The 12,128-nt window shown below is 44.7% G+C and overlaps 1 non-coding gene across 1 annotated transcript; it reads right to left on the bottom strand.

The window, feature by feature from the left end:
• Positions 1–2,792: 2,792 nt before the first annotated feature.
• Positions 2,793–4,715, bottom strand: LOC126877057 (small subunit ribosomal RNA). The gene has a single exon (XR_007694719.1). It is a non-coding gene; the product is annotated as a small subunit ribosomal RNA (ribosomal RNA).
• Positions 4,716–12,128: the final 7,413 nt, after the last annotated feature.

The following is a 12,128-nucleotide window of genomic DNA, read 5'->3' as shown; positions in this document are numbered from 1 at the left end:
AATCGACGAAAGATAGAACACATCTCCGTTCGGGTGGTGTTTTTTCTTTAAAAAAAAAAAAAAAAACAAAAATTCGATGGGACTCGCAGCCATCGTCCTCGCGCGGTCTTTCGTCCCGATATCCAGAAGCAGAGTTTGAAAAACTCTAGCGACGGCACGGGTGTCCGACTCACGACAACGAGGATAGACAGCCGGTCCCCTCCGAACGGGTTATGCGATGATAAACTCGATGAAACTTTAGTCTCGTTCAGGTAGTGTGTGTCTTGTAAATCAAAAATTCGATGGGACACGCATCCATCGTCCTCGCGCGGTCTTTCGTCCCAACATCCAGAAGCAGAGTTTGAAAAACTCTAGCGACGGCACGGGTGTCCGACTCACGACAACGAGGATAGACAGCCGGTCCCCTCTGAACGGTATATTATATATGAGATGATAGACGACAAACTGGATGAAACTTTAAGTCTCGTTCAGGTAGTGTGTAAATCAAAAATTCGATGGGACTCGCATCCGTCGTCCTCGCGCGGTCTTTCGTCCCGATATCCAGAAGCAGAGTTTGAAAAACTCTAGCGACGGCACGGGTGTCCGACTCACGACAACGAGGAAAGACAGCCGGTCCCCTCTGAACGGTATATTATATGAAACTTTAAGTCTCGTTCAGGTAGTGTGTAAGTCAAAAATTCGATGGGACTCGCATCCGTCGTCCTCGCGCGGTCTTTCGTCCCGATATCCAGAAGCAGAGTTTGAAAAACTCTAGCGACGGCACGGGTGTCCGACTCACGACAACGAGGATAGACAGCCGGTCCCCTCTGAACGGTATATTATATATGCGATGATAGACGACAAACTGGATGAAACTTTAAGTCTCGTTCAGATAGTGTGTAAATAAAAAATTCGATGGGACTCGCATCCGTCGTCCTCGCGCGGTCTTTCGTCCCGATATCCAGAAGCAGAGTTTGAAAAACTCTAGCGACGGCACGGGTGTCCGACTCACGACAACGAGGAAAGACAGCCGGTCCCCTCTGAACGGTATATTATATGAAACTTTAAGTCTCGTTCAGGTAGTGTGTAAGTCAAAAATTCGATGGGACTCGCATCCGTCGTCCTCGCGCGGTCTTTCGTCCCGATATCCAGAAGCAGAGTTTGAAAAACTCTAGCGACGGCACGGGTGTCCGACTCACGACAACGAGGATAGACAGCCGGTCCCCTCTGAACGGTATATAATATGAAACTTTAAGTCTCGTTCAGGTAGTGTGTAAGTCAAAAATTCGATGGGACTCGCATCCGTCGTCCTCGCGCGGTCTTTCGTCCCGATATCCAGAAGCAGAGTTTGAAAAACTCTAGCGACGGCACGGGTGTCCGACTCACGACAACGAGGATAGACAGCCGGTCCCCTCTGAACGGTATATAATATACATTATGCGACGGTAGACGATCAACTAGACGAAACTTTAGTCTCGTTCAGGTGGTGTAAAAAAAATTCGATGGGATACGCACGCACGGCTGTCGTCGTCCTCGAGCGGTCTTTCGTCCCAATATCCAGAAGCAGAGTTTGAAAAACTCTAGCGACGGCACGGGTGTCCGACTCACGACATCGAGGCTTCGAAGCCGGCGGCGTTCCCCTCTGAACGAACTTCGGCTAGACTAGTTACGAATCGTTGCTACACATCGTCTTCATCGTCGTCGTCGTCGACATCGACATCATCATCATATCATCATCATCATCATCATCATCATCATCGGTCATCGTCGCATAGCGGGCCAACATCCACGCGATGCGTCTTCGTTCTAGGTTACCCGATCCACGAGTATGTTACACGTGGTTTCGTTATTTCGAACGAAACGACATACGAAGAGCACACGCCCTTTGGGTAGGAAGCACGTTTCGAGAACGACGAGAGTTTCGATGAAAGAGACGAGAGAAGTCGACGCAGAAGGTATCCATGGATCTTCGAAGAGAACCTTCGAAGATGTATATCGGTATCCTTTCGCTCTGCGCGACTCGCTACAAGTTCTTTCGCTCTCGTCGACTCGTTCTAGACGCTTCGTTCGATCCCAAAGAGGAGTCTTCGATATGTCCCGTTGCTAGGAGGAGAACAAACGCAACACAGACCACGAAACATAGAAGAGAATAGGCGAGCATGATCACTCCGACACGAGGCACTTTAGAGATTTTCTTATTAGTTTGCATGGACTTTTATATTTCGTTTGTACGGTTTCCACGATGCAAATACGAAATACGAGATCGTGACGGCGGGTCTTTCTGTGTACGGCCTCTCGCAGGCGCCACGACTGCATTTCTCTTTACACCTGGTTTCCATCGTAATTTTTTCGTTTGATATCGAGCCTTAACTTTTGTTGGCTCTTTCGAAGCTAGAGTTCCCTTTTATTAGAATTTCATATATATATATATTATATGTTATATGTTTTATTCGGAGACGGCGGGTCTTTCTGTTTACGACCTCACGCAGGCGCCTCGAATAAGTTTCATTCGCATTTCGTTTTTATACTTGTATATATATATCTCTTCATCCCGATGATCGAGAGAGAGTGCCACCTTCTCTTCGTATAATTCCGTAGCTGGAGGGTCGTCTCCTCCTTAAGAATATTTCTATTCGTGCCAACGGAGGTTGCCAAGCTCCCTGGCGTTTTCGTTTGTTAAAGTATATAGCTTGTTAATACGTCGTATATACTTTCGTCGATACAGGAGGAGTACGGCTCCTTACCGACCATTGTGATATATATTTCATAGTTTTTATATGTGTTCAAGTCAAATTCTTTTGGTATCGTATCGTTAATGATCCTTCCGCAGGTTCACCTACGGAAACCTTGTTACGACTTTTACTTCCTCTAAATGATCAAGTTTGGTCATCTTCCCGGTAACATCGGCAATGCTTATCACATTGGCCGCGCACCAGTCCGAAGACCTCACTAAATCATTCAATCGGTAGTAGCGACGGGCGGTGTGTACAAAGGGCAGGGACGTAATCAACGCGAGCTTATGACTCGCGCTTACTGGGAATTCCTCGTTCATGGGGAATAATTGCAAGCCCCAATCCCTAGCACGAAGGAGGTTCAGCGGGTTACCCGGGCCTTTCGGCCAGGGAAAACACGCTGATTCCTTCAGTGTAGCGCGCGTGCGGCCCAGAACATCTAAGGGCATCACAGACCTGTTATTGCTCAATCTCGTGCGGCTAGAAGCCGCCTGTTCCTCTAAGAAGATTTGTTTGTACGTTGGTAGTAAAAACCCACCGACCGAAGCCGGGGGCCTTCGAGATACCATAAGTTACGTCTATTTAGCAGGCTAGAGTCTCGTTCGTTATCGGAATTAACCAGACAAATCGCTCCACCAACTAAGAACGGCCATGCACCACCACCCACCGAATCAAGAAAGAGCTATCAATCTGTCAATCCTTCCGGTGTCCGGGCCTGGTGAGGTTTCCCGTGTTGAGTCAAATTAAGCCGCAGGCTCCACTCCTGGTGGTGCCCTTCCGTCAATTCCTTTAAGTTTCAGCTTTGCAACCATACTTCCCCCGGAACCCAAAAGCTTTGGTTTCCCGGAAGCTGCCCGCCGAGTCATCGGAGGAACTTCGGCGGATCGCTGGCTGGCATCGTTTATGGTTAGAACTAGGGCGGTATCTGATCGCCTTCGAACCTCTAACTTTCGTTCTTGATTAATGAAAACATTTTTGGCAAATGCTTTCGCTTCTGTCCGTCTTGCGACGATCCAAGAATTTCACCTCTAACGTCGCAATACGAATGCCCCCATCTGTCCCTATTAATCATTACCTCGGGGCTCCGAAAACCAACAAAATAGAACCGAGGTCCTATTCCATTATTCCATGCACACAGTATTCAGGCGAAGGTAGCCTGCTTTAAGCACTCTAATTTGTTCAAAGTAAACGTATCGGCCCACCTCGACACTCAGTGAAGAGCACCGCGATGGGATATTAGTTGGACCGCCCGCGAGGAGCTAAGCCCACCGATAGGACGTACCACATAATGCCAGTTAAACACCGCGAGCGGTGAACCGACACTGTGACACACAGATTCAACTACGAGCTTTTTAACCGCAACAACTTTAATATACGCTATTGGAGCTGGAATTACCGCGGCTGCTGGCACCAGACTTGCCCTCCAATTGGTCCTCGTTAAAGGATTTAAAGTGTACTCATTCCGATTACGGGGCCTCGGATGAGTCCCGTATCGTTATTTTTCGTCACTACCTCCCCGTGCCGGGAGTGGGTAATTTGCGCGCCTGCTGCCTTCCTTGGATGTGGTAGCTGTTTCTCAGGCTCCCTCTCCGGAATCGAACCCTGATTCCCCGTTACCCGTTACAACCATGGTAGGCGCAGAACCTACCATCGACAGTTGATAAGGCAGACATTTGAAAGATGCGTCGCCGGTGCTAGATGACCATGCGATCAGCACAAAGTTATTCAGAGTCACCAAAACAAACGATGGACGGACAGACGAGCCATCCGCCACCGATTGGTTTTGATCTAATAAAAGCATTCCTACCATCTCTGGTCGGAATCTGTTTGCATGTATTAGCTCTAGAATTACCACAGTTATCCAAGTAAATGTAGGTATGATCTAAGAAACCATAACTGATTTAATGAGCCATTCGCGGTTTCACCTTAATGCGGCATGTACTGAGACATGCATGGCTTAATCTTTGAGACAAGCATATGACTACTGGCAGGATCAACCAGGGATCTTATTCGTATAACAATTCTTATAAATTTCGTTTAAGTTCTCTTCGTGTCGTAGGTGGGACGTAAGCACCGTACGACGAGACTTTTCGTTCTTAAGATAGATATATCTATAAAATATATCTCCTAGCGACGTTCGAGATACACCCATAGTTCAGTAATAATCTTCGAACGCCGCTCGCAGCCACTTTGTAATTCTCAACTCCACCTCCTCTCTTCTCTCTCTCTCTTTCTCATAGTCTTATATAAAATGTTTAGAATCGTACTTCTAAAGGAACATTTCCATAATGCTGTCTTCGTGTAAAAAGACTTATTAGAATATCTTAGCGGTAAAGCACGTATACGCACCTCACGCTGAACGAACAAGCGCGTATCCCAGTGCGTCGCGCTGGACATACCGTAAGAATATTCTTTCAATCGGTAGAACATTTTCGGCAGAAGACATACTACGCAAAGATAGTACGCTCCTACCGCCTCATCGGATACTTCTGCGAAAGCAGAAGTTTTTATAGAAAGCAGACGGTTATACTCTTTTGAATGAATCGATGCTCAGTTAGTACAAGCACACACGCATCTAACAATTTTTGTTAGAATACGTACACACAGGTCACCAGCTTCCCGACTCAGGGGAACCTTGCCACGATATTTGGTCATTACGTCCAGGACAGCGACCCGCGGCGCAGCAGTGTAGAGAAAAAACCAGAACGAGAACGGAGGAACAGTCGAGAAATAGCGTAAAATACACTAAGACTCGAGGAGCGGTGACTGAATTCTCAACCGAGGCCGTAGAATAGCCACGCGCTCAACGCTGTTCCGACCGAACCGTCCGGCTCGACGTCTCTCTTATAGATACGAAAGCGCCAGCCGGAAGGCCGGCGCCGGCCGGGCTAGCGGCCGCGCGCTTACGGTGCAAAACCTCCGTAGCAACGTACCGTTCGGAAGGGACGCTGGAACTTAGTCTCGCGAACGCTCGATCACTACTATACAAAGCCAATATCCAACCATCGAAATACATTACCAGACGTTTTATTAACATAATAGAAATGCATTTTTACCAAAAAATTAATTTTTTTTTTCACCGAAAAATTGCATCAGTAAACATACTCTTTTATCGAATACGGACAAAAAATAAGTTTATAATCAATTACAATACGTTAAAATAAGTAGAAATATGCAAAAAAATATATACCTTGTAACGTTAATTAACGAAAAAATTAGAAAAATATCCCAGTCGTGTCAGTTCGACGAACGCTAATTTTTTGAAAAAATCGATAAAAATGTTTAATCCCGACGTATTTAATAGAGATAGAACGATTCCCGTAAAAAAATTTATACCTTGTAACGCTTTTTAACGAATAAACTCGAAAAAACTTTTTCGCCCTCGGAATTTTTCTAAGTCCCAACGTACCGGCTCGGAATTTTTCTATGTTCCAACGACCGGTCGTGTCGGTCCAAACGTTTTTATATCCGTCTGCCGACGATATAAACGCTTAATCCCGACGTATTTTATCGAGTTATAACGATTTCTTGAAAAATATTCGTACGTTATAACGCTTTTTAACGAATTAATCGAAAAAGAGTGTTCGGTCCGAAAATTTTCTAAGTACGAACGACCGGCCGCATAGGTCCGTTTTTAAAAATCGTTCTCGGACGGAAATAAACCATTAATCCCGACGTATTTCGTCGAGTTACGTCGATTTATGCAAAAAAATTCATACCTTGTAACGCTTTTTAACGAATAAACTCGAAAAAACTTTTTCGCCCTCGGAATTTTTCTAAGTCCCAACGTACCGGCTCGGAATTTTTCTATGTTCCAACGACCGGTCGTGTCGGTCCAAACGTTTTTATATCCGTCTGCCGACGATATAAACGCTTAATCCCGACGTATTTTATCGAGTTATAACGATTTCTTGACAAATATTCGTACGTTATAACGCTTTTTAACGAATTAATCGAAAAAGAGTGTTCGGTCCGAAAATTTTCTAAGTACGAACGACCGGCCGCATAGGTCCGTTTTTAAAAATCGTTCTCGGACGGAAATAAACCATTAATCCCGACGTATTTCGTCGAGTTACGTCGATTTATGCAAAAAAATTCATACCTTGTAACGCTTTTTAACGAATAAACTCGAAAAAACTTTTTCGCCCTCGGAATTTTTCTAAGTCCCAACGTACCGGCTCGGAATTTTTCTATGTTCCAACGACCGGTCGTGTCGGTCCAAACGTTTTTATATCCGTCTGCCGACGATATAAACGCTTAATCCCGACGTATTTTATCGAGTTATAACGATTTCTTGACAAATATTCGTACGTTATAACGCTTTTTAACGAATTAATCGAAAAAGAGTGTTCGGTCCGAAAATTTTCTAAGTACGAACGACCGGCCGCATAGGTCCGTTTTTAAAAATCGTTCTCGGACGGAAATAAACCATTAATCCCGACGTATTTCGTCGAGTTACGTCGATTTATGCAAAAAAATTCATACCTTGTAACGCTTTTTAACGAATAAACTCGAAAAAACTTTTTCGCCCTCGGAATTTTTCTAAGTCCCAACGTACCGGCTCGGAATTTTTCTATGTTCCAACGACCGGTCGTGTCGGTCCAAACGTTTTTATATCCGTCTGCCGACGATATAAACGCTTAATCCCGACGTATTTTATCGAGTTATAACGATTTCTTGACAAATATTCGTACGTTATAACGCTTTTTAACGAATTAATCGAAAAAGAGTGTTCGGTCCGAAAATTTTCTAAGTACGAACGACCGGCCGCATAGGTCCGTTTTTAAAAATCGTTCTCGGACGGAAATAAACCATTAATCCCGACGTATTTCGTCGAGTTACGTCGATTTATGCAAAAAAATTCATACCTTGTAACGCTTTTTAACGAATAAACTCGAAAAAACTTTTTCGCCCTCGGAATTTTTCTAAGTCCCAACGTACCGGCTCGGAATTTTTCTATGTTCCAACGACCGGTCGTGTCGGTCCAAACGTTTTTATATCCGTCTGCCGACGATATAAACGCTTAATCCCGACGTATTTTATCGAGTTATAACGATTTCTTGAAAAATATTCGTACGTTATAACGCTTTTTAACGAATTAATCGAAAAAGAGTGTTCGGTCCGAAAATTTTCTAAGTACGAACGACCGGCCGCATAGGTCCGTTTTTAAAAATCGTTCTCGGACGGAAATAAACCATTAATCCCGACGTATTTCGTCGAGTTACGTCGATTTATGCAAAAAAATTCATACCTTGTAACGCTTTTTAACGAATAAACTCGAAAAAACTTTTTCGCCCTCGGAATTTTTCTAAGTCCCAACGTACCGGCTCGGAATTTTTCTATGTTCCAACGACCGGTCGTGTCGGTCCAAACGTTTTTATATCCGTCTGCCGACGATATAAACGCTTAATCCCGACGTATTTTATCGAGTTATAACGATTTCTTGACAAATATTCGTACGTTATAACGCTTTTTAACGAATTAATCGAAAAAGAGTGTTCGGTCCGAAAATTTTCTAAGTACGAACGACCGGCCGCATAGGTCCGTTTTTAAAAATCGTTCTCGGACGGAAATAAACCATTAATCCCGACGTATTTCGTCGAGTTACGTCGATTTATGCAAAAAAATTCATACCTTGTAACGCTTTTTAACGAATAAACTCGAAAAAACTTTTTCGCCCTCGGAATTTTTCTAAGTCCCAACGTACCGGCTCGGAATTTTTCTATGTTCCAACGACCGGTCGTGTCGGTCCAAACGTTTTTATATCCGTCTGCCGACGATATAAACGCTTAATCCCGACGTATTTTATCGAGTTATAACGATTTCTTGAAAAATATTCGTACGTTATAACGCTTTTTAACGAATTAATCGAAAAAGAGTGTTCGGTCCGAAAATTTTCCAAGTACGAACGACCGGCCGCATAGGTCCGTTTTTAAAAATCGTTCTCGGACGGAAATAAACCATTAATCCCGACGTATTTCGTCGAGTTACGTCGATTTATGCAAAAAAATTCATACCTTGTAACGCTTTTTAACGAATAAACTCGAAAAAACTTTTTCGCCCTCGGAATTTTTCTAAGTCCCAACGTACCGGCTCGGAATTTTTCTATGTTCCAACGACCGGTCGTGTCGGTCCAAACGTTTTTATATCCGTCTGCCGACGATATAAACGCTTAATCCCGACGTATTTTATCGAGTTATAACGATTTCTTGAAAAATATTCGTACGTTATAACACTTTTTAACGAGTTATTTGGAGGGGATCTTTCGGCCTTTTCGTAGCGGTGCGAAAAAATTCTAAGTTCCAACGTCCCAGTCACGTTGGTCCGGAGGATGAAATTTTTCAAAAAAATAAAGTGAAATCGCTACTTTCGACTAGATTTCGTCGAAACGTAACGATTTCACGCAAAATTTCGATACGTTATAACGCTTTTTAGCGAGTTATTTCGAGTTGAACTTTCGGTACTTTCGTAACGGGGCGAAAAAATTCTAAGTTCCAACGTCCCGGTCACGTTGGTCCGGAGGATGAAATTTTTTAAAAAAATAAAGTGAAATCGCTACTTTCGACTAGATTTCGTCGAAACGTAACGATTTCACGCAAAATTTCGATACGTTATAACGCTTTTTAGCGAGTTATTTCGAGTTGAACTTTCGGTACTTTCGTAACGGGGCGAAAAAATTCTAAGTTCCAACGTCCCGGTCAGGTTGGTCCGGAGGACGAAATTTTTTAAAAAAATAAAGTGAAATCGCTACTTTCGACTAGATTTCGTCGAAACGTAACGATTTCACGCAAAATTTCGATACGTTATAACGCTTTTTAGCGAGTTATTTCGAGTTGAACTTTCGGTACTTTCGTAACGGGGCGAAAAAATTCTAAGTTCCAACGTCCCGGTCACGTTGGTCCGGAGGATGAAATTTTTTAAAAAAATAAAGTGAAATCGCTACTTTCGACTAGATTTCGTCGAAACGTAACGATTTCACGCAAAATTTCGATACGTTATAACGCTTTTTAGCGAGTTATTTCGAGTTGAACTTTCGGTACTTTCGTAACGGGGCGAAAAAATTCTAAGTTCCAACGTCCCGGTCACGTTGGTCCGGAGGATGAAATTTTTTAAAAAAATAAAGTGAAATCGCTACTTTCGACTAGATTTCGTCGAAACGTAACGATTTCACGCAAAATTTCGATACGTTATAACGCTTTTTAGCGAGTTATTTCGAGTTGAACTTTCGGTACTTTCGTAACGGGGCGAAAAAATTCTAAGTTCCAACGTCCCGGTCACGTTGGTCCGGAGGATGAAATTTTTTAAAAAAATAAAGTGAAATCGCTACTTTCGACTAGATTTCGTCGATACGTAACGATTTCACTGATAATTTCGATGCGTTATAACGCTTTTTCTCGAGTTATTTCGACTCGAACGTTCGAACAGTGGCGAATATTTCAAAGTCCCTGCGACGCAACGATACGCTCTTACGCGTTGCTCGCTCGCTCCGCTCGCTCGAAAAAAAAATAGCCCAACCCAAAACCAATCCCTTTCGCGTTCGTTCTTCGATTTCATCGAAATCTTCGTTCGAACGCTCGGGATCGGTTTTGGGTTGGGCTATATTCGTCCGAGCGAGCGCAGCGAGCGAGCATTTGTCGCGATTATTTTCCTCGTTTTCGTCTCTCTCGTGAAACGGGAAAAAACGTGGAAAACGGGAAAAAACGGGAAAAAACGGGAAAAAACGCGAAGAAACGGGAAAAAACGCGAAAAAACGTTTAAAAATATTTGAAAAAGCGCGCGCGCGCGCGCGCAAGACGAGCTGCGCAGAACGGCGTACCTTAAGAGAGTGTTACCTACTCCGGCGCATACCCGCTGATTCGGAGGTGCGCGCGCAGCGGTAGCACGAGCGGCTAAGTCCAGCGGCGTATTGCTTTTTACTGGCACGCGACAAAGTTGCAGCGGCGTATCGCTTTCTATTCGTGCGTCTCGTTGTTTGATTTAAAGGAAAAAAAAAATCGCTACGCACGACCATCGGCCGTACGTAGCGAAATTATTTTTTTTAACCGCAGGAGACAAAGTCCCAGCGGCGTATTGCTTTCTGTTTGTACGCGACTAAGTCCAGCGGCGTATTGCTTTTTACTCGCACGCGACTAAGTCCAGCGGCGTATTGCTTTATGCTCGTACGCGACTAAGTCCAGCGGCGTATTGCTTTCTGTTTGTACGCGACTAAGTCCAGCGGCGTATTGCTTTTTACTCGCACGCGACTAAGTCCAGCGGCGTATTGCTTTCTGTTTGTACGCGACTAAGTCCAGCGGCGTATTGCTTTTTACTCGCACGCGGCTAAGTCCAGCGGCGTATTGCTTTTTACTCGCACGAGACAAAGTCCCAGCGGCGTATCGCTTTCTATTCGTGCGTCTCGTTGTTTGATTTAAAGGAAAAAAAAATCGCTACGCACGACCATCGGCCGTACGTAGCGAAATTATTTTTTTTAACCGCAGGAGACAAAGTCCCAGCGGCGTATTGCTTTATGCTCGCACGCGACTAAGTCCAGCGGCGTATTGCTTTATGCTCGCACGCGACTAAGTCCAGCGGCGTATTGCTTTCTGTTTGTACGCGACTAAGTCCAGCGGCGTATTGCTTTTTACTCGCACGCGACTAAGTCCAGCGGCGTATTGCTTTATGCTCGCACGCGACTAAGTCCAGCGGCGTATTGCTTTATGCTCGCACGCGACTAAGTCCAGCGGCGTATTGCTTTATGCTCGCACGAGACAAAGTCCCAGCGGCGTATTGCTTTATGCTCGTACGCGACTAAGTCCAGCGGCGTATTGCTTTCTGTTTGTACGCGACTAAGTCCAGCGGCGTATTGCTTTTTACTCGCACGCGACTAAGTCCAGCGGCGTATTGCTTTCTGTTTGTACGCGACTAAGTCCAGCGGCGTATTGCTTTTTACTCGCACGCGACAAAGTTGCAGCGGCGTATCGCTTTCTATTCGTGCGTCTCGTTGTTTGATTTAAAGGAAAAAAAAAAATCGCTACGCACGACCATCGGCCGTACGTAGCGAAATTATTTTTTTTAACCGCAGGAGACAAAGTCCCAGCGGCGTATTGCTTTCTGTTTGTACGCGACTAAGTCCAGCGGCGTATTGCTTTTTACTCGCACGCGACTAAGTCCAGCGGCGTATTGCTTTATGCTCGTACGCGACTAAGTCCAGCGGCGTATTGCTTTCTGTTTGTACGCGACTAAGTCCAGCGGCGTATTGCTTTCTGTTTGTACGCGACTAAGTCCAGCGGCGTATTGCTTTTTACTCGCACGCGACTAAGTCCAGCGGCGTATTGCTTTCTGTTTGTACGCGACTAAGTCCAGCGGCGTATTGCTTTTTACTCGCACGCGGCTAAGTCCAGCGGCGTATTGCTTTTTACTCGCACGAGACAAAGTCCC

This window comes from Bombus huntii, unplaced genomic scaffold (assembly GCF_024542735.1).
Source record: "Bombus huntii isolate Logan2020A unplaced genomic scaffold, iyBomHunt1.1 ctg00000114.1, whole genome shotgun sequence".
Lineage (NCBI taxonomy): Eukaryota > Metazoa > Arthropoda > Insecta > Hymenoptera > Apidae > Bombus > Bombus huntii.
The sequence above is the reverse complement of the archived record's forward strand: the minus strand, read 5'-3'. Positions and strand labels throughout refer to the sequence as shown.